The sequence below is a fragment of the Choloepus didactylus genome, chromosome 6 (assembly GCF_015220235.1).
Source record: "Choloepus didactylus isolate mChoDid1 chromosome 6, mChoDid1.pri, whole genome shotgun sequence".
Taxonomy (NCBI): Eukaryota; Metazoa; Chordata; class Mammalia; order Pilosa; family Megalonychidae; genus Choloepus; species Choloepus didactylus.
The window spans coordinates 85,956,527-85,977,803 of NC_051312.1; the positions used below are offsets into that span (position 1 = coordinate 85,956,527).

The window sequence follows — 21,277 nt, forward strand, 5'->3', positions numbered from 1 at the left end:
CATTCTTAAGCATTCCTTCTACAGTGGGTATCACCAATGGCACATGTGCAGAGATGCAGCGTTGAGCAGGGAACCAACCATCCCACCTGCTTAGTAGACAAAGGGGATACAGAGTGGCCTTCCCAGGTTAGAGACCTGGACAGGGCTTGGCAGCAGAATCAGAGGAGCAGTGGGGAAAGGGTGTGTGAGGAGGGGATACACATTAAGCTCTAGTTTTTCTGAAGCTTCAATTGTAATCTTTTAAACATTAAAACAACCCCCTAAAATGGCTGGTGCGGGGCGGTGGGTACAGAGTGAGAAGTGATTCACTGCATATGAGTAAGCCAAGGAAAGTAACACAAGAGAGACACACATTAGTTGGATCTTCATGGCTAAATAGGAGTTTGATAGATAAAGAAGTGGAGGAAGGACATTATAGGCAGAAATATGTGAAGTAGGCAAGGTATGGAAGCAGGAAAGAACACTATGCTAGGGATAGATGAGCAGTTCAGTCAGCCTAAGGCAGAGTCAGTTCCTATCTCCCTGAGGCCACTGGGCTGCAGAAATCCTCCCAGTGGGTCCACCAAGCTCTGATCCCAGCCCTGAGGCAAGCCATCATCTCCATCCCCTATTGGAGGAAGGTTGGTAGAAGACTTGTACTGCATTGCAGAGTGCCTTGTATGCTGGGTTAGACATTTGGGCTTACCTTATAGGCACTGGGAATTGCTAAAGGTTTTAAAGGAGGGGAACAGGGTTTCGCAGGGCAGAGGCTGGTTTGGAAGGGAGTTGGAGGCAGAGAGATCAACATGAAGGTGAGAAATGATGAAGACTGAACTAGGGTAGCAGGGATAGAGAAGAGAGAAGAGACTTGAGAGAAAATGATAACAAAGACAGGGCTTAGTGGAAAGTGAGGGAGAACTCATCAGATTTACTTATAATAGTTTCTTGTTTCTTATTTGTGTGACCAGGTAGATGATAATGCCATTCACCAAATGGGGAAATACAGAAGAAAATGTGAAGAGAATTGGGTTTGGGTACATTGAATATGAGATGTCCATAGAATATTAAGTATCAACAGAGCTGTTGGAGACATGAAAATGCCTGGTTTGTTTTAGGGAAAATATGTAGGTCTGATTAGAAAAGAGGAGGAAAAAAGCCACGGAAATGGATGTTCAAATATGCTTCACATGCAGTTAGGTGAGGGACAGTGTAAAAGCATAAACTCCTGCCATGGATTTCTGCCCGGTGCAAACCTAAGGTAGGGGTTTTCTAGATGGGGGGATAATGCTCTGAACAGCATGTGACATACCCACTGGAAGTATGGGGACACTCAGCTCATTTTCATGTTGGGCAAGCCTCCTGAAAGTAACGGGCTTTCACCATGCCAGCCCCATTCCCTCATTTCCCCCACTTTCCCCACAATCCAGCACAGACTGCTCCCAGAGATGACCACAGGCTCTGTGGCCAGAAGGCAGCAGGGAGCAACTGTCAGTGGGAGGGAAAGGCTCTGGATAAAGCAGAGTTCAAAGTGGACTATAATAAGAGCCTAGGTTCTTGGGCTTCTCCCCTCCCCCCTCCTGCAAATGACAGCTGAGACCGAGGCAGTAGAGCCTGGGGTCTGGGCTGAATTTAGCAGTCATAATTATACTGCTGAAGTCTGGGGCACAGCCACAGTCTCCGCAGAAGGTGGCAGCTTTTGTTCGTGCACTAAAAACACATCATCTTCAAACATGCTAATCGCATGTCTGCTTCCATCTAACAATGTTGGAGGGAGGCTGTGTAAAGGGCACACAATGCCCGCACATCTGGCTAATTCAGTTAAGAGGCCAATCAATCTTGATGGTTTGTCTATAAAACACCAACTGCCCCAAAGGATTAAGCTGACCAGATGTTTAAGCATCTGTTGACCAATCCAAGCCTGATGTCCATAACAGGAAAGAGGGGTTATCAAGATATAGCCTATACTTCCACTTGCATGTCTCTTCTTAAAGCCCAGCAAATCCTTCTGCTTGGATGAGACGTACTGGCACATTGAAGTGGTGGTTGTGCCAGGCTAACTGGTATGAGGTATACTCAAATATATGGACTTTCACTCTGACCTTAAGGAAGGCAAGTGGTCTTATTTACAATTGGCTTTGAGAACACTTGCAGAAATAAGAACCAATTAAATATTTTTGCTAACTGCACTTCCCAGTATGGAGAGAATCAGGAGTGTGGCAGGGGATATCTTTAACTACGATATCAAATGCCATAGGCTAAGGTTTTCAGATGTTCTGGGCACAAGAACCTTTCATTTGCTGATGTCTGCTTTTCCCCACTGAGGCTGAAGTTCTTGCTCATATCCCTCATAAAACTGCTGCTTTTTAAAAAAAACAGAAGCTGCTGCCAAAAAAGTTTATGCTCCTTCCTTTATGCCCAACCACAGTCACTAGGCAATTGTTACCAAAAATATAAGAGGAAGGGTGGTGGGGTGATGAGGGGCAAGGAGAGGACAGGAAACAGACCACAAACACCAAGAGGACACACAGTTCCTCGCTGGAGCTGATGTTTCCATTTTTTCTCATGAGTGCTTGTGCCAGTTTGGATATACTATGTCCCCCAGAAAAGGCCATAGTCTTTGATGCAGTCTTGTGGAGGCAGATGTGTTTGTCTGTTGATTAGGGTGGAAACGTTTGATTAAATTATTTCCATGGAGATGTGGACCCCGCTCATTCAGGGTGGGTCTTAATTAAATCACTGGAGTTCTATAAGAGAGCTCACAGAGAGACGGAACTCAGAGCAGCTGAGAGAGACTTTTGGAGAGACGCTAGGAGCCAACCGAGATACTTGCTGATGTGTAGAGATGCTTGGACATGCAGACAGAAGGATATTTGGAGATTCTAAGCTAAGAAAAACTCAGAGACATTTTGGAGAAAGCCATTTTGAAACACAACCTGGGAGCAAAGGACAAGGAGACACCAGCCACATGCATTCCCAGCCGGCAGAGGTGTTCCAGACACCATCAGTCGTTCTTCAGTGAACGTATCCTCCTGTTGATGCCTTAGTTTGGATGCTTTTATGGCCTTAGAACTGTAAATTTGTAACCAAATAAACCCCCTTTATAAGAGCCAATCAATTTCTGGTATTTTGCATTCTGGCAGCATTAGCAAACCGAAACAGTGCTCTTCCCTAACAAAATTCTAAAGGCTCTGCCAAGCTTGCCCTAGAATTGAGGCTACATGACAAACCAGATAGATGAACTCAGGTAAAGGACATTTCCAACCTTTTACAAAGTGGTCAGAGAGAAGTACAAGTTTAAAAAGCGGTCTTTGTTACTATATCCTGTGCCTGGAATAGTGCCTGGCACATAGCAGAAGTTCAATCAATATTTGTTGATTGAATAATTATGGCTCAGCTGGGCTACATCCCTTCAATTTCTGTTTGTCAGAAGAGACCTCCTGTAGTTACTGACAATACTGCTGAACAAAATCACTGCACAGAGATTGGGAGAGTCTTCTCTCAGTCTGAACAAGCAGGGGTGAAGGTGTGTTGGGAAGTAGGGACATGGGACCTCATTATCACATCTAGCAACAGTAATCAATGCTACTGACCAATCCTGCCTCCTTTTGATTCTTTCCTACCTTGATTTCCATGATATACTATATTTATGACTATTTGTCTCCTTTGAGGTTCCTGTGCCAACTTATGTGTGTCCCCCAAGGCTGAGCCTCTGATTCCTTTCTTTCTATGCATTTTCCTTTACAAAACAGTTCTAAATTGCAGGGTTTAAACTACCCCAGTGGTTCTGAATCCTGGTTATATATGAAAATTACATGGGGAGTTTTAAAACCCTATCAATCCCAAATAGGAGAAAATCTTTGCAATATATCACAAATAAAGGGTTTATATCTCTAAATACAAAGAACTTTTAAAAATCAAGAGGAAAACAAAGACCAAAAATCCTCTAGACAAATGGGCAAAGATATGAACAGACACTTTGCAAAAGGAGATATAAAATGGCCCTTAAACATATGAAATAATGTTCAACCTCATTAATAAGAGAATCAAACTAAAGCTACCCTGAGATACTATTTCTGACCTATCATATTGGCAAAATCCCAAAACTTGACAATACATTCTATTGCATTCTGTTGGGGAGGCTGTGAAGAAACAGGCAGGCTCATATACTGCTAGTGGGAATGCAAAACAGTACAACTTGTATGGAGGAAGAATTTGCAATATCTAACCAAACTATATACACATTTATCCTTTGACCCAGGAATATTGCTTTTAGGACTTTACTATAAAGACACATCTCCAACAATACGAAAGGTATGTGTAAAAGGTTAATCTTGTAGCACTACTTATAATTGCAAAATATTGGAAGCCTCAATGTCCAAGCAAAGGACATATGGCACATACATACAGTGGAGTATATACAGCTGTGAAAAAGAATGAAGAAGATCTCCATGAACTGATATTGGGTGAATTTCAAGAAATACTGTTAAGTAAAAAAAGCAGACTACAATAGAGCATATATAATATGCTACCTTTTGTGTAAGAAAAAAGGGGAAATAAGAAAACATACATATATTTGTTCACAAAAAGAAACACAGTTAAGGTTAAACCTGAAAACCAGAAAACTGGTTACCTACCAAGGCTCAGGAGCGAATGGAACCGAAAAATGGTAAAAGAGATATAAAAAAGAATTTTGGCTTTTATAAACAAATTAACATACTGAATATTCAAACAACAAAATTAAATCAACGAAGATAGGTAGGGGAGAAAATCCCTAAAAGTAAAAGCAAATTGAACCAAATGAACCCAATCTGTACCAATCTGTATTTCACTGAAATACACTGGAGGTGGGGGGCGTGGGGACAAAACGAGTAACTTATAACCCAATATCTGATTATATGCCTTCAGTCTCAGATGAAGTAGGGGTAAGAACTACAAATAAATCCTGATCTGAACTCTTTTTAGTAGGTTTTTTAATGGTTGCATGGGTGCAGCAATTCTGAAAACTATTTTAGATATATTAGACAATTGAGCAAATGATTAAGTGTTTCATGTTGTCTGAAGCCAGGGTACTCACTATGGAAGAAGGGACAAACAAATATGAAATGTGGGAAAATAAGGAAGAATCCTGTAGGAATGGACTGGAACTGGAGGCATTTGGTGTTAGGATTTCTAAAATATGTATGTGCATACGCATATATATGTGGATATGAACATGTATGTACATGTATATTTTGACAGATGTATATGTGTACATACATATACCTGTATTTATTTCTTGGCTCTGTCAACAGAAGGGGCCCAGTAACAATGGGTACAACTGGTACTCAGAACTTGGTCTTTAATACAATTTTCCACTAAAAATCCTATGGCTCCTCAGAAAAATGGCTGATTCCAGGGCAGCAGCAAGGTGGACATAAGATGAGTCTGAAACATCTCACTATGCCAGAAAACAAGGAAGTGCTTAAAAAAAAAAAAAAAAAAAATGACGGGCATGTCACACTGGCCAAATCTGGGACAATTTTAGCACCAATATAACTAAAAACAGAATGAATTATGGAACATTAAAACTATAAGTACCCATGAGCACATTCTGTTAATAAAAAGATAAAATTGGGACACGGATTTCAGAAATGAGCCTGGCATCGAGGGATTGAGAATGTCTTTTTGACCAAAGGTGGAAAAGAAAGGCAACAAAACAAGGTTTCAGTGGCTAAGAGATTGCAAATAGAGTCGAGACTGTCCTGGAGGTTACTCCTGTGCAAACTTCAGCTAGGTATCCCAAATGGTCACAGTATGATAAGCCCAAGTCAACAGTAGTCCTGAAAACTCTAAAGAATACCCGGGTCCCTATCTGAGACTCTCTAAAAGTTTCACTCACTAAGTTTATTCTTCATAAACTTACATCCTCCAGAGAGATCCTATGCCAGTTAAGTCCTAGAACCCAGAGGCAACAGCCTCTTCAGGAACATCAACCCAGTTACATCCCCTTTTCCCATAAGGCTGACACCCCTTTTCAACATGAAAAAGTTAGGGTGGTCACTGCCTAGCCATCCCTGAAGATAGGGAAAATGATTAAACTACAGGAAAGGGTAGCAACAGACCAGATGGAATTTAACAAAGGATTATGAATACTGAATCACTATATAATCTTCTTTTTCTTAGTTACTAGAGTATTGGAATAGTTAGAAGGAAAGACCTGAAATGGTGGAACTGTAACCCACAACTTTCTTTGAAATTTGCTATATAGCTACTTGTTAAATTATAATTTGAAAGTTATCACCTTTTTGTATATATGATACATTTCACAATAAGGAAATAACTGAAATTATAGTACTGTAAACCATAAAATTCTTGGAAATTTCCTATATAACTACTTGTTAAATTGTACTTTGAAAGTTATCACCTTTTTGCATATATGTTATATTTTACAATAAGGAAATAACTGAAACTGTGGAACTATGGCCCATAACATTCTTTGAAATTTGCTCTCTAACTACTTGTTAAATTGCACTTAGAAAGTTATTACTTCTATGTAAATGTTATATTCCACAATTAAAAATAAAAATAAAAAACGGTAGATAACCGGGGAGAAGGGGCTCTTGATTATAGTAGAACGCCAAGTACTGACTGGTAAGTGTGGAGGGAGGGCTGGAGTTGGAAAATATTCATTTTGCAACCATCATATAAAGAATGGTTGAGGCAAGAACCATCAATGGATGCTAAGTCTAGGGGGGGATTTTGATGAGAAGCAGGATATTTGCATGGTCTTAAAAGTGTCTCCCCAGATAAGACTTAAAATGTATAGTACTCCTATTTGGAATGATGCTAATGTTTTGGTAATGGATGGTGGTGATGGTAGCACTGAGATATATGAATGAATGTGATTAAAAGGGGAAATGTTAGATTGTATATATGGTAAAAGAATAAAAATTAGAAAAAAGAATCCATGGTACTACAGTACACAGTGAACCCTAAATTAAACCATGGACTATAGTTAATAGTACAATTATAAAAATGTGCTATCATCAATTGTAACAAATATTCCACACTGGTGCAAGTTGTTGATAATAAGGTGGTATAAAAAATCCCGTATTTTAGGCATGATTGTTCTATAAAACCACAACTTCTCTAATAAAGAAAAAAAATTTCAAAAAACAAAAAACGCAACTCCCTATAGATTGCTAACTAATTGCAAGGGGAAAAGTAATAACATAGTGGAAAAATTTTTCAATACTTTGATCAGGAACGGGGTGGGTATAAGACTTTTCACTAAAAACCTGTTTGAATTTTGTACTACTTGTAAGTATTAACTATTCAAAGCAGGAATAGAAGTAAAACATGCATAAAATACCTCTAGGAGGGTGGTAGGCAGAATAATGGCTCCCCAAAGTGGAGAGCCACCATTAATCAACTATTAATTAAAATAATAGTTCTGAATAAATATGAATATTTAGGTTTGCAATTAGATAAATCAGTGAACAATTATTAATTCAGAATCACAAAATATTAAAATGGAAGGGAACTCTTGCGACCACGGCTCAACTACCTCATTTTATAGTTGGGGACAATGAGGCTTGGTGAGAGGGAAGAGACTTGCCCAAGGTCCCACTGCTCCCCACCCTAATCCCTGGAACCTGTGAATACTGCAAGGAAGAATTAAGGTTGTAGGTAGAATTAAGGTTGCTGATCAGTTGACTTTGGGATGGGGATATTACTCTGGATTATCCAGGTGGGCCTAATGTAAGAGAAAGAGGGAGGTAAGAGAGTCAGTGTAAGAGGGATGCCACATGAGAAAGACTCCATTAACCACTGTGGCTTTGATGGTGGAAGGTGGCCACAAGCCAGGAATGCAGGCAGCCTCTAGAAGCTGGAAAATACAAGAAAATTGTTTCTCCCCTAGAGCCTCCAAGAAGGAACACAGCTCTGCGACACCCTGATTTCAGCCCAGTGAGACCCATTTCTGACTTTGTATCTCTAGAACTGTAAGATAATAAATTTGCGTTGTTTTAAGCCACTGTTTGTGATAATTTGTTACAGCAATAGGGAGAGGATACATAAGAAAAGTTACACCGGTTGCTTCTGAGGAGAACCAAGGATGTGGAAGAGAGACTTCCTTTCCACTATATATCCTCCTGTACTGCCAGAAATTTTCATGTTGTGCATTTTTTAAAAGTAAAAATCAATATTATCATTAAAGAAACAAACAACAAACAATCATTCAGGAGCTGTCTATTGACTACATTATTAAGTACAAGTCCTCTGGCTCACCCCCAAGGTCCTCTACACTCAAGTCTACCTACCTCATAATCCAGGTGAATGGCCAGTTCTTGCTGCATCTGAAAAGCTTTCCTTCTTCCCTCTGCCTTTTTTGATTCGACCTGTCCTACAGGTCTGACTCAATTCCACATTCTCTTTGAAGCCTTCTACAATACCAACACTGATCTTTCCCGTCTTCACTACTCATTACACTTTTTGTTTATGGTAGATATTCTCGTCTTTGCTTACACACTTTGTATATGGGCCTTACCACCACTCCATCATTCTACAGTGTGCAGTCTGAAGAAGTGACTGTATATTCTTCTATTTCTTGTAATGTCTAGTGCCCATTTATAAATTTACTTATTCAACAAATATTCACTGCACACTGTGTTAAGGATAGTGCTAGATGCTGGGAATATAAGTGCTAAAGATCCAGACCCTACATTCAGGGAACTCACTGCATAGTGGAGGAGAGATCTATTAATCAAATATCTATTCAAATAACTATATAACTACATGTTGTGGTAAGCGCAATAAAGAAATTCTATAGGATGCTTTAAGAGCATATGTCAGAAGAACCTAGAAAAGTGATGATGGTGGGCACCTGCCACCATTAATCAACTATTAATTAAAATAATAGTTCTGAATAAATATGAATATTTAGGTTTGCAATTAGATAAATCAGTGAACAATTATTAATTCAGAATCACAAAATATTAAAATGGAAGGGAACTCTGAGACCATGGTTCAACTACCTCATTTTATAGTTGGGGACAATGAGGCTCGGTGAGAGGGAAGGGACTTGCCCAAGGTCCCACTGCAAGGCAGAGTAAGTGCCAGAACCAAGTGCCAAGTTACCTGACCCCAGTCAGTACTTCCTACCACACAGGTTCTATAACTTCAAAGAGAGCTTCTGAAGGACTCCTTAAGTGGCAAGCCCCCTCCTTCTGCTACATTTAAAAGAATTCATTGCCAAAATGATGTTTAAGAAGGTACAGAGTTTCAGATAATATCCCTATCTCAGGACACTACCAGGCTTCTGTATAGAGGGAGAGAGCCTGAGTACCAGAAGCAAACTCCTTTTGGGAAGGGAACCTTGGTTCAGGCCCACACCACAGTCTGACCCTGGGATGGGGCCTTTGCTGCTATTTAGCAGGCCCTGACCTTCAGACTGACAACCCCCCCTCACCCCCCCCCCCCACTTTCTTAAGCTGCAGTAGTGCCCTTTTTCTCTATGTGTTCTTCCCAAGAGTACATGCATTGGAAGGGGCACAAGAAAACTGGCAAAGGGCAGTTGGCCCTGCCTTGGGAAATATGAGTCCCACCCAGCTCTGTTTCCAGGCCCAGTGCAAGTGGAGGGGAGCACAAGACACAGAACAGACCTGGCTCAGCCAATGCTGACCTCTTTTTCACCCAGGAGACCTTGGCCTCCAGCTGCCACTGTTGGCGGTGATGAAGTCATGCCGGATACCAGCCAGGCTCATCTGAGGACTGCTTGGAACCGATTAAAGCCTTGATGAAATGCGGGCGCCTGGATGGCAGGAGGCTCTGGAGAGCATGGGCTCTGGTGACTAGGCTCTCATCTCTAGCTCAACCATGCAGTGACTCCTCTGTGTTCACAGGAGCTAGGATACAGAAATACCTTTCCCTGGGGGTTAGCAAGGAAAGTTTGTAATTCTGTACTGGGTAAGAGTTGACTGGCCCAAGGGCAAAGGCTAGGACACAGGGTCACCCAGGGCCCCTTTTAGTCCTGAACTCCTGGTACCCCATGGACTGCAATTACAATACCACAGAACCCCCTCCATTCCCCACCATGACCCCGACTGGACTGGTGGGTCCCTTTTGGATGACTAAAGGCTATTGCTCTCAAGAGGCTTTTCTCAAGTTAAATGACAGGCTGACAGCTACATTTCAGGTCTCAAAATAAATGCCGTATGCTCAGAGAAGACTTCCCTCAACTCCTTCAGACCAAATTAGGTCCCTGTTACATGGCCTCTACTCTTATTTAGTAATACTTATCTCAGTGGTAATTAACCAATAATTTGATAATTATTTGCCTAATGTCTCTACTGTGCCAGACTTTAAGCTTTACAAGCAAGGATGGGGGTAGGGAGTGGGGGCGGTGTTTGAAATAAAGATTTTTTAAAGTAATAATAACAAGAAACCAATAAAAAGACCAATAAAGGCAAGAGACAGGTTTACAGATAATTTTCAATAGTATTCTTGAAAAGGAAACTTTTTTCCCTATATACACAACAGAGGGGCTCTTCTTATCTTGCACACTAGGTATGGGACCAACCAGTTTCTCCTTGCTTTCCAGTCTGCTTTTGGGCAACCAGTCACCTATCCAAGCCTAGCTTTTCTGGTTTTGAGTGGCATGGAGGGTTTTTCTTTCATTCATTCTTTTTTCTTTTTTAAAAACTTTACTGAGATACAATTTACATAGTATAAAATTCACCCACTTAAAGTGGAAATGTTTTTTAATATTTACAGAGTTGGGAAACCATGACAATACTCCAATTTTTGAACATTTTCATCATTCCCCAAAGAAACCTTGTACCCATTTGCTGTCACCCTCCTCTCCACCCCCACCCCCCTGCCACTGACTACTGCTAGCATGGAGGATTTTTATCATCTGCATCCAAATTAGAATAAGAAAACTTTAGTGTTCGAACACCTGACATGTTCTCTTCATTTTATAGATGAAAAAAGTGAATGCTAAAGGTCCTTCAGGGATGAAACAGTGGCAGAGCTAGTGTGATCACAGTCCCTGAGGCCTGCATGGTAGTGGCAGTGCTTTGACCCCTCTGTCAAGCAGTATGACTATGCGTGTCTGGGACTGTCTACCCCACTGGACTTTAAATTACTTGAGGGCAGACCCTGTGTTCTGCTCATTTGAATCCTCCCCCGTCTGTGAGCACCAATAGAGTAGTGGTGCTGAAAGTATCGTCTGTGAACTTGCTACCAGCCCTCAATGAGGCAGTACAGTACTTGAGCATGTTTGGAAACTATTTTTTTTTTTTACATTTTATTTTGAAATAAATTCCAAGTTACAGGAACAGTTGCAAAAACAATACAAACCCCATACACAGAACTCCAGCATTCCCTGACCCCCCGCCCTGATACCCCGATCCACTAACTTTAACATGTTGTCAGACTACTATTTCTTTCCCTCCCTCCCTCCCTCTGTCCCTGTCTATCATCCATCATCTATTGCTCTGTCTTCTCAACATATGAGAGCTAGCTGCACACATCCTTGAACAAACACTACAATTCACATATACAATTCCCATAAACAAGAACATTCTTTTATGCAATCCCATTAAGTGCAGCTAAGAAGTACAAGAGATTCAACAATGATACAAAGCTTACATTCTATATTTCCTTTTCCTTATGTCTCAACTGTGTCCCTTTGAACATCCTGTCCTCCATCCTCAGATCCCATCCAGGGTCAACCTTGGCATTCAACTGTCATCTATTCAGACTTTTTTTCCTCAATTGTGGAAACATATACAGCCTAAATCTTCCCATTCCACTCCCTCCCTAGCATTCCATTAGTGGGATTAATCACATTTAGAATGTTGCAATGCTATCACCTTCCCACCATCCATTACTAGAAATTTCCCTTCACCTCAAACAGCAACCCTACACTCATTTCTTAACTCCCCATTGCCCCTTCCCCCATTTCTCTTAACCCATACTCTACTTTTCATCTCTATGGTCATATTCTCTGATAATTTCTTTGTGTTTACTGTGGGGCTTAAAATTAAACTCTTAAATCCATGACAATCTTGTTTTCTTTGATACCAACTTAATTTCAATAGGACACATAAACTATGTACCTATACTCCTCCATTCCCCCACCTTTATATAGTTCTTGTCACAAATTACATATTTTACATTGATTCAAAACCACTGATTTGTCATTAGAGTTTGTGTATTTTATATCATGTAGGAAGTAAATAGTGGAGTTACAATTCAAAAATTATTGACTTCTATTTGTATTCCATTGTGGTCAGAGATTGTGCTTTGAATAACTACAATTTTTTTTTATTTTTTAATTTTTTTAAAATTTATTGAGGGTTGTTTTATGTCCCAGCATATGGTCCACGCTGGAGAAAGATCCGTGATCACTAGAGAAAAATGAGTGTTCTGGTGATTTGGGATGTAAGGTTCTATATATGTCTGTTAAAATTCTCTATATCTCTTTCTCCTTTCTTTGTTTCTCTGTTGGTAGGGCTCCTTTAGTATCTGAAGTAGAGCAGGTCTTTTATTGGCAAAATCTCTCAGCATTTGTTTGTCTATGAAAAATTTAAGCTCTCCCTCAAATTTGAAGGAGAGTTTTGCTGGATAAAATATTCTTGGTTGGAAATTTTTCTCTCTCAGAGTTTTAAATATGTCATGCCACTGCCTTCTCAGCTCCATGGTGGCAACTTAGTCACAACTTAGTCTTATGTTGTTTCCTTTGCATGTGGTGAATTGCTTTTCTCTTGCTGCTTTCAGAACTTGCTCCTTTTCTTCAGTATTTGAGAGTCTGATTAGAGTATGTCTTGGAGTGGGTTTATTTGGATTTATTCTACTTGGAGTTTGCTGGGCATTTATGCTTTGTGTACTTATATTGTGTGGAAGGTTTGGGAAGTTCTCCCCAACAATTTCTTTGAATACTCTTTCTAGACCTTTACCCTTCTCTTCCCCTTCTGGGACACCAATGAGTCTTAAATTTGGAAGTTATATTTTATCTATCGTATCCCTGAGATCCTTTTTGATTTTTTTCCCCATTCTTTCTTTTGTTCTTTCATTTTCTGTTCTGTGGACCTCTAGGACACTGAGTCGTTGTTCAAATTCCTCTAATCTTGTATTATGAGCATCCAGAGTCTTTTTAAGTTGGCCAACAATTTCTTTTATTTCCATAAGATCTTCTATTTTTTTATTTAATCTTGCAATTTCTTCTTTATGCTCTTCTAGGGTCTTCTTTATGTCCCCTTTATCCTGTTCCATGGTCTTCTTCATGTCTTTTATATCCTGTGCCATGTTTTTGTTCCTTGATTGTGACTGTTTGATTAATTGTGCCAAGTACTGTGTCTCTTCTGATATTTTGATTTGGGTGTTTGGGATTGGGTTCTCCATATTGTCTGGTTTTATCATATGCATTAAGATTTTCTGTTGTTTTTGGCCTCTTGGCATTTGCTTTGCTTGATAGGGTTAGATTTTATGCTATGATCTCGGGCATTCCTCCCAATTCAGGTTAATGTATGATGAGTGGACAGTCACGTTTGTCCCCTTGCAGTTATTCCTGATTATTTACTAGTTGTTTCTGTTTTTTTTTTTTTTTTAGTTGTTCCAGGGGGACTACTTAGCTTCCACTCCTCTCTATGCTGCCATCTTAGAACAAGTGTCTGGAAACTTTTATATCAACTTGCCAGAGTGATTATATATCTGTTGAATCTAATGACAAATTTGGACCTGTATTTTTTATGCCCTTTTTAAATATCATTTTACTAATAATTCATTTTTATTTTATTTTACAAAAATATTGGTCCATGACAGATTAGAAATGAAAACAAAAAGTAAAAAACAGACAGGTCTTTCATAAATAGTTGGAGAAACACTGCTTTAAAGCAATACTTCCCCACTGTCTTCTGCTTCTCTTTTTACCTCACTGTTTCCTTGAGTCTCCTGCACAGGCTCCGCCTCTCATGCTCAACTCTGATTGTAGGTTCTCTCAGAGTCACGTCCTTGGGCCTCTTTAGCTCTACAACTTTCCATGGACAATTTACAGACTCAGCCAGTTTCAGCCATTCCCAAGAGAGTGATGCTTCTCAAATCTTCATCTCCAGCTTAGAGGGTCCTTTCTCTCCTGAGCTTCAGACCCACTTACCTACTGCCTGATATGCATCTCTACAAGGATATCCCACAAGTTCATTACAGTAAGCTGGTCAACAGCTATTTATTAATCACCTACAGTATGCCAGCTGTGAATTTTTTTTTTCCCCAGGAGCTGTGAACATAGCAGTAAAATAAAGAGACAAGGTTACTATGACCACAAGACTTTCTAGTGGGGAGAGATAGATGATAAACATAGAAACACATAAGACCATTTCAGGGACTGATAAGTGCTATGAGAAGATAAGATAGGGTGATATGACAGAAAATGACAGGGGGAGCTACTTTTACTAGGGTGGTCAGGGAAGGCCACATTGAGGAAGGGATATGTGAGTGAGAGCTGAATGATGAAGCAGCCATCCATAGAGGGAGAGTGTTCCAACCACCTGGAAAGGTAGGTGCAAAAGCCCAGAGATGGGAAGGTGCTTGGTGTGTCTGAGGGACAACAGAAGGTTACCGTTACTGAGAAGAGAGAATAAGGGGGAGAGTAGATGGAGATGGGGTTGAAGGGGTAGGCAAGGTCTAGGATATGTAGGGCCGTGTAGACTCTGGTAAGGAGTTCAGATTTCATTTTGGTTTCAGTGGGAAGTCAATGGAAGGTTTTAAGTAGGAGGATGACATGATTTATGTTTTATAAAGACCCCTCTAGCTATTATTTGGAGGGTGGATTTAGGGAGGCAAAAGTGGAAATCGTGAGACTCATTAGGAAGCTGTGGTGACAGTCCAATAGAGATGATGGTGGCCTGACCTGAGTTACAGCAATGGAAATGGCAAAGAGGGGATGGATTCAAGAGGTACTTCAGATGTAATGCTCACAGGACTCACTAGAGTATAAGGGAAAAAGAATTCAAGGATGATGCCAAGGTTTTTGGCCTGAAAAACCAAGTAGATGATAACATTTACTGAATGGGAAAGACTTGGGGGTGTGTGTGCCAATTTTGGGGGAAAAACAAAGTATATTTTGGCCATATTAACACTGAAATTGAGGAAAAGACAGGAGCTGAGGAAGCGGAGTAAGTGGCTATCGATAATTCTTTGGAAGATTTTTGCCATGAAGGGATGCAGAGAAATGAAGTGGTAGCTGCAGGTGGATATGGGAGTCAAGGGAAGTTTTTGACTTGCTTTATTTTTTAAGATGAGTGGCATTAAGGCATGTTTTTATGCTGATGGGAATGAACCAGCAGAGAGGAAAAGATAGACAATGCAGGAGTGATAGTCGATAACTGAAGGGGCAAAATTCTTGAGAAAGCAAGAGGAAACAGAAACCAGAGCCCAAATGCAAGGATCAGTCTTAGGAACTTCTTCCACGGTAGAAGTAGGAAGACAGTGCACAGGGATCCAGATGTGGGTAGGCTGTTGGAAGTGATAGTGGGGAGGATGAGGTATTGCCCTTCTGAATGTAATCTATTTTCTGTGTGAGGTGATGTCTTAGTTTGCTAATGCTGCAGAATGCAAAACACCAGAGATGGATAGGCTTTTATAAAACGGGGGTTTATTTCACTACACAGTTACAGTCTTAAGGCCACAAAACGTCCAAGGTAACACATCAGCAATTGGGTACCTTCACTGGAGGATGGCCAATGGCGTCCGGAAAACCTCTGTTAGCTGGGAAGGCACGTGGCTGGCGTCTGCTCCAAAGTTCTGGTTTCAAAATGGCTTTCTCCCAGGATATTCCTCTCTAGCAAGCTTGTGGCTGGCGTCTGCTCCAAAGTTCTGGTTTCAAAATGGCTTCCTCCTAGGACATTCCTCTCTTGCAAGCTTGCTCTTCTTCAAAACATCACTCACAGCTGCACTCCATTCAGTCTCTTTGAGTCAGCATGTTTTATATGGCTCCACTGATCAAGGCCCACCCTGAATGGGTGGGGTCACACCTCCATAGGAGTATCCCACCCAAGTAACCACCCACAGCTGGGTGGGGCACATTCCAAGCAAATCTAACCAGCACCAAAACGTCTGTCCCACAAGACCACAATGATAATGGCATTTGGGGGACACAATACATTCAAACCGGCACAGGTGAGATCATGAGCTTGGGAGCTGGATGCTAGAGATGTGAGGAGAGAGGAGAAGGAAAAAAAAGTGTTGTCTCAGTCCAGAATAAGAAAGTGATTTTACTCATGAAGTGTAGCGGGGTGGTTGGCAGGGTTGAGTACCTGACATTCATGGCCATAACATGAAATGTCCAATTAGCATGGCCATGTAATTTTCCCCCAGCAACATCTAGCTCTTCAGATACAGACTGAAGTAAAAAGAGTTGGGTTTAACTAAGGTTAAGCATTTTCTCAGGTAAGTACAAAGAAGGGAAAAGGCAGCAAGGGAGTAGTCATAATGCAGAACCATGGAATCTAAAATGGGAAGGGATGGAGGGAGGGAAGGCATGTTCAAAACAGAACTGGCCATACCCATGTCTCCTTCCACTTTTTCTTATCTCAGTAAAGGGCACCACCATGAATCTCGCCATCCAATCCAGAATCGGCACCTCATTTTGACCTCCCCTCTCTCACCATCTGATCCTACTAAGTCAACTCAGTAAGATCAGTCCCTTTCTCTCCTTTCCCACTGCAACCGCCTCAGTTTAGGTCTCATTTAGTTACAATACCTTTCAAAAGAAATATTTTCCCTTTCTCCACTTTCCCCTTCTAATCGATTTTTTCTACCTTTTAAAACCCTTCAAGTAAAACGTACAGAAAGTACGTAAGGGTATACAGAGCAATGAATTTTGACAAGGTGGATACATTTAAGTAACCAGCACCTACATAAAGAGAACATTACAGCACCCCAGAAGCCTTTTCATGCCTTCTCTCAGTTTCTATCCACCCCTTCAGTGGTAACCACTACCCTGATTTGTTACACCTTTTGATTAGTTTTGTCAGGTTTTGAACTTTATATAAATGCAGCCATACAGTTAAGTACTCTTCTATTTCTGGCTTGTGACTAGAATGTTGTTTGTGAGATTCATTCATGTTGTACAGAGCAAAAGTTCATTCATTCCCAATGCTGAATATTGTTTCGTTGTGTGAATAGTCCAGAGTTTATCTATTCATCTACTGATAAACTTTTTGGAACTTCTAAACCATTGTTCACATTAAATATAAATCCAATCCTGTCCCTCCCCTAAATCTTAATGGTTTCCCACTGGAATATAAGTCCAATTTCCTTAGCATAGCTTATGTTATAGGACTTCATTATTGGCTCATGCTTTCCATTCTTGGCTTCTGACCTGATAAGTCCAGCTCTTCTGAACTATCTGTGATGTACTGAATAAAATAAGCTGCTTCATACTCCATGCCTTTGAGCATGCTGTTTCCCCTGCCTTTCTCCCTCATTCATGTGGTAAACTTGGATTCATCCTTCAAGACTTAGTGCAAACACCATCCCCTGCATCATGCTCTCCCCACCTCCCTAGAGATTTAAAAGGTCTTTTCTTTGTGATTCTACGGTACCTTCTATGTATCTCCATTAACACAGCAGATAGATATGCTTTGTTAAAATGTCTGATTTCCTCACTGAACTATGAGTTCCTTAGGGGCAAAGACCAAGTCTGGATCATCTTTATTCATTTCCCTAGTGTCCAGGGTGGGGCCCGAGACAGAAGAGATACTCAGTGTTTGATAAATCAAAGAAAAGACCTGCCTGGGTTACATCAGATGCTGGAGCTCTAAGGGGTCTTCAGGATGGCTATCCTAACTAACTTCTTTATTTTACTGAGGAAGAGAAAGGACTTGCCTAAAGTCATACTGTTTGTTGAACTCCTGACCCTCAGTCTAGGGCTTATATCCTCTTCTCTGCATTGCTGGCAAGATTTGAAAGTGTGAAGTTACACTGGAGGATAGCCTGAGGCAAAGCTGATTCCTTTAACATCTGGTAATGCAGCCGGATGGACAGATAGTGAAGTGGAACAAGAAATGGAACTCTTAAGTTTCCAATCCTGACAATAAGCTAACAGGCTGTTAAAGGGAGGATGTAAGCTCTTTCCCTCAGGCGGGGATGGTGGCTGAGTAAGGATTCATTTGATGATGGCTGGTTAACCCTGACAACTGAGCCATTCTCTTGGATAGGGGGCAAGGAAGAGCCTAGAGAGTAGATAGGAAAGAGGCAAAGGGAGGCCCTGGGAACGGTGGTATTAAGTTTCATAATACTCAAGTGTTTTAAGGTGATGGGCCCTGGTGGCTGAAAAGAAAGTGCACTGTGGCTACCATGAGAAGGGAAGGTAGCTAGACAGGGGCAGCTGACACGTGAAGCTCTAAAAAGCCAGACCATTATGACACTAAGAGTGGGTGGGCCAGGAAGCAAAGATACCACATCTCCCCTAAGAAAACCTACAATGGTTTTGGCAATTTATCAGCACATCCCAAAACTACTGAACTATTTGAGGGCACTGTGGCAAAGGAGACAGAGACAATCTAATACATGGTCCTTGCCCTCAATCTACCTCAGTTTAATAGGTGAAACTGGACTCAAATGCTGGGGAACAGGGAAGATTTCAGAAGGGAATTGGCATTAGAGTAGAGCTGGGAATTGGCATTAGAGTAGAGCTGGGAATTGACTGGTAGAAGGAATTCTAGCAGGCTAAAAAACAAAGTCTTAAAGAGAAATGAGAAGCAGAAAGAACTGCAAAAGTAAAGGCACTAAGGTAGGAACACTGAATTGGCAATATAATGCAGCTAGAATATTAGGGCAGCAGTGGGAAAAAAAGTTAGGTAAGGGTCAGACTAGAGCAACTCTGAAGCCAGGTTAAAAAGTTAGGATGGAAAGCCCTTTTCTTTTTAAAAAACAAAACAAAACAAGTAAGCACTGAATGTTACTTATGACGTTAACAAGAACAGATACTATATATAAAGTGCATTCTCTGTGCAAGGCATTATGCTACCATAGGCTCATCACCTACATCTGTTCTAATTCTTACAAAACCTTAGAAAGTAAGTGTGTCACCACCATTTCTAGATGAGGAATAAGAACCTCAGAGTAGTCAGTAACTTGGCCAGGATTACACAGCTATTAAGTGGTAAGGCTGGTATTCAGACCCTTACAGTCTTTCTCAGCTGGGAGTTCTCCTTTGAACCACAGAAAGAAAATTATTTGAGTAATGATTTTCTCAATTCTCCCAAGAATGGTACAGACCTAGGACCACTTTAGATGCCTGGGACAGAAGTTAATTCCTTGTGTACAACGGATGCTGTAAGGTATCAGGGCTCAATTCTCAAGAGGAATTCTGGTTGAGAAAGGCCACCATGACCAAAGGTATGTTGCAGGAGATAGATCTGGCAGTGGGATCACAGCCCTGAGAAGAAATGGTTGCTAAAGCACATTAACAGTCCTGCAACTATTGGGATGAGTCAGCTCCAAGGGCTTGAGGGATGAGGGTCGAAACTTCTCTGGTATTTGCAGTCAAGTTTTGAAGCAAAGCCTTCCTGTTCATAAGCCATCAACACAGTCAGAAGCAATATTATAAAAGATGAAAAACGGGCCTGTGTACCTACTTTTCTGTGGATGCTGGGCAGAAGATTGTCATTAGTTAATTCAAAACATTTTCACAGAAATCTGTCTGGAAAACTCTCTCTACCCTTCCTGATATGGATTAAACACCCACTTGATGTTCTTGATGGTCATATCAAGGTCACGCTCTCCTCAGGACATCTCCTCCAAAGTGACAGACTGCTGCAGCTTGCATCCTCTAGTACAAAAAAGGAAGGAAGCAGAGCACTTGGTAGGCCTTTTGGGTTTTGGAAGTAACACATACTCCACTTAGAAACTGCTCCAGCCTGTAAACTGAGTGACAGGGAAGGCGGCCAGCTTTGAAGGGGATCAGAGCAGAAAAAGGCTGTGGAACAAGCAGCTCTGCTTTTTGGGCCATACGATTAGGCAGACCCTATGGTGTTGGGGCTGTCAGTGGTAAGAAAAGATGGATTATGGCAATCTAAGAAGTTTTCTGACTCCACCTTCCTGCTCACCCAGGCAAGAATCAGATGTTTCCTCCTTTACATTCCCAGAGCCCCCTGTCCAGCCCTCTGCCAGAGCACCTACCTCACTGTAATTGCCTGTTTCCATATCTGTTTCCTTTGCCAATTTGCCAGTCTCAGGGTCAGGGATAGGTTGCCTGATCCATCTTAGGCTGCCCTGAGGTCCATAGTCTCAGAGATGGCAAGTGCCTTGCCCAGAGTCACAATGACAGAGTTGAGATTCAAACCCAGGTCTGCCTGACTCCAAGGCCTGTGCTCCTTTCACCACGCTATGGAGCCTCCTGAGGTTGAGAGAAACTGCATTTAGGAGCTATGCTAATCACCCAGTCCAATGCTGTAAGAGTTCAGATGAAGAGGTATTGAGGTCCAGATAATTAGGAGAGGCTTCCTGAGAGGAGAAGGCCTTCAGGGTAAAATGATTCTAGGCAGGTTTGTTGTAGGCCGAGAGAGAATTAAGAGGCCTTTTAGGCTGGCGTACAGGTTTCACTTTGGGGAGGAATGGGATGATTGCTGCCAGGGTGAGAGTTTGATTTCTTTATACAAGAAGTCGTAATGATAACTACCAATCCCGAGCACCTACCATATGCCAGGAGCTTTTATAGATGTTATCACTAATCCTCAAGCCATCCCTGTGAAATGGGTGTGATTTTACAGATAAGAAAACTGAGGCTTAGAGAGGTAAGGTAACATGTCCAAGGCAATACAGCTAGTAGGTGGGGGAGCTGGGATTCAGACCCTGGTTGGCTTGACTCTGAAACCCAAGGTATCCTTTCTATTACTCCATACTGCCTCCTAATGGGCCAGAGAGCTTCCCACACTGTAAAACTGATGCTGCTGCCACAACCTTCTCTCAGCTCTCAAATGGGGACTGCTGGTCAGAGGCAACAGCAGCTGCCTATGGCCCACTCTAGCTCTAACCCTCTAAGATATGGGGAGGGATCCTAAACCTCTGTGGACTGAGCAAATTCAAGCAAAAGGGTTCTGGTTCTCTGTGTCTAGGCCTGCCTTGGATCTTACAGAGAAAGCCTCTTTCTAAGTTGCTGCAGCAAAGCTGGTGCCAAGTACTGGGTATCCTTCTGCCTTTCCTGAAGCCCTCTGGAGAAGGTCAGCTGAGGTCAGAGACTTCGGAAATGTTACTAGCAACAGCCCCTAGACAAGGGAGCAGGATCCTGCCTCTCGGTTGGCTGGTCATACAC

General features: G+C 41.5%; 1 protein-coding gene across 2 annotated transcripts in view; it reads right to left on the reverse strand.

The window, feature by feature from the left end:
• The window catches only part of CLPB (caseinolytic mitochondrial matrix peptidase chaperone subunit B), a 180,875-nt gene that overhangs the window by 77,536 nt on the left and 82,062 nt on the right, over nt 1–21,277 (reverse strand). The gene's annotated exons all lie outside the window — the stretch shown is intronic.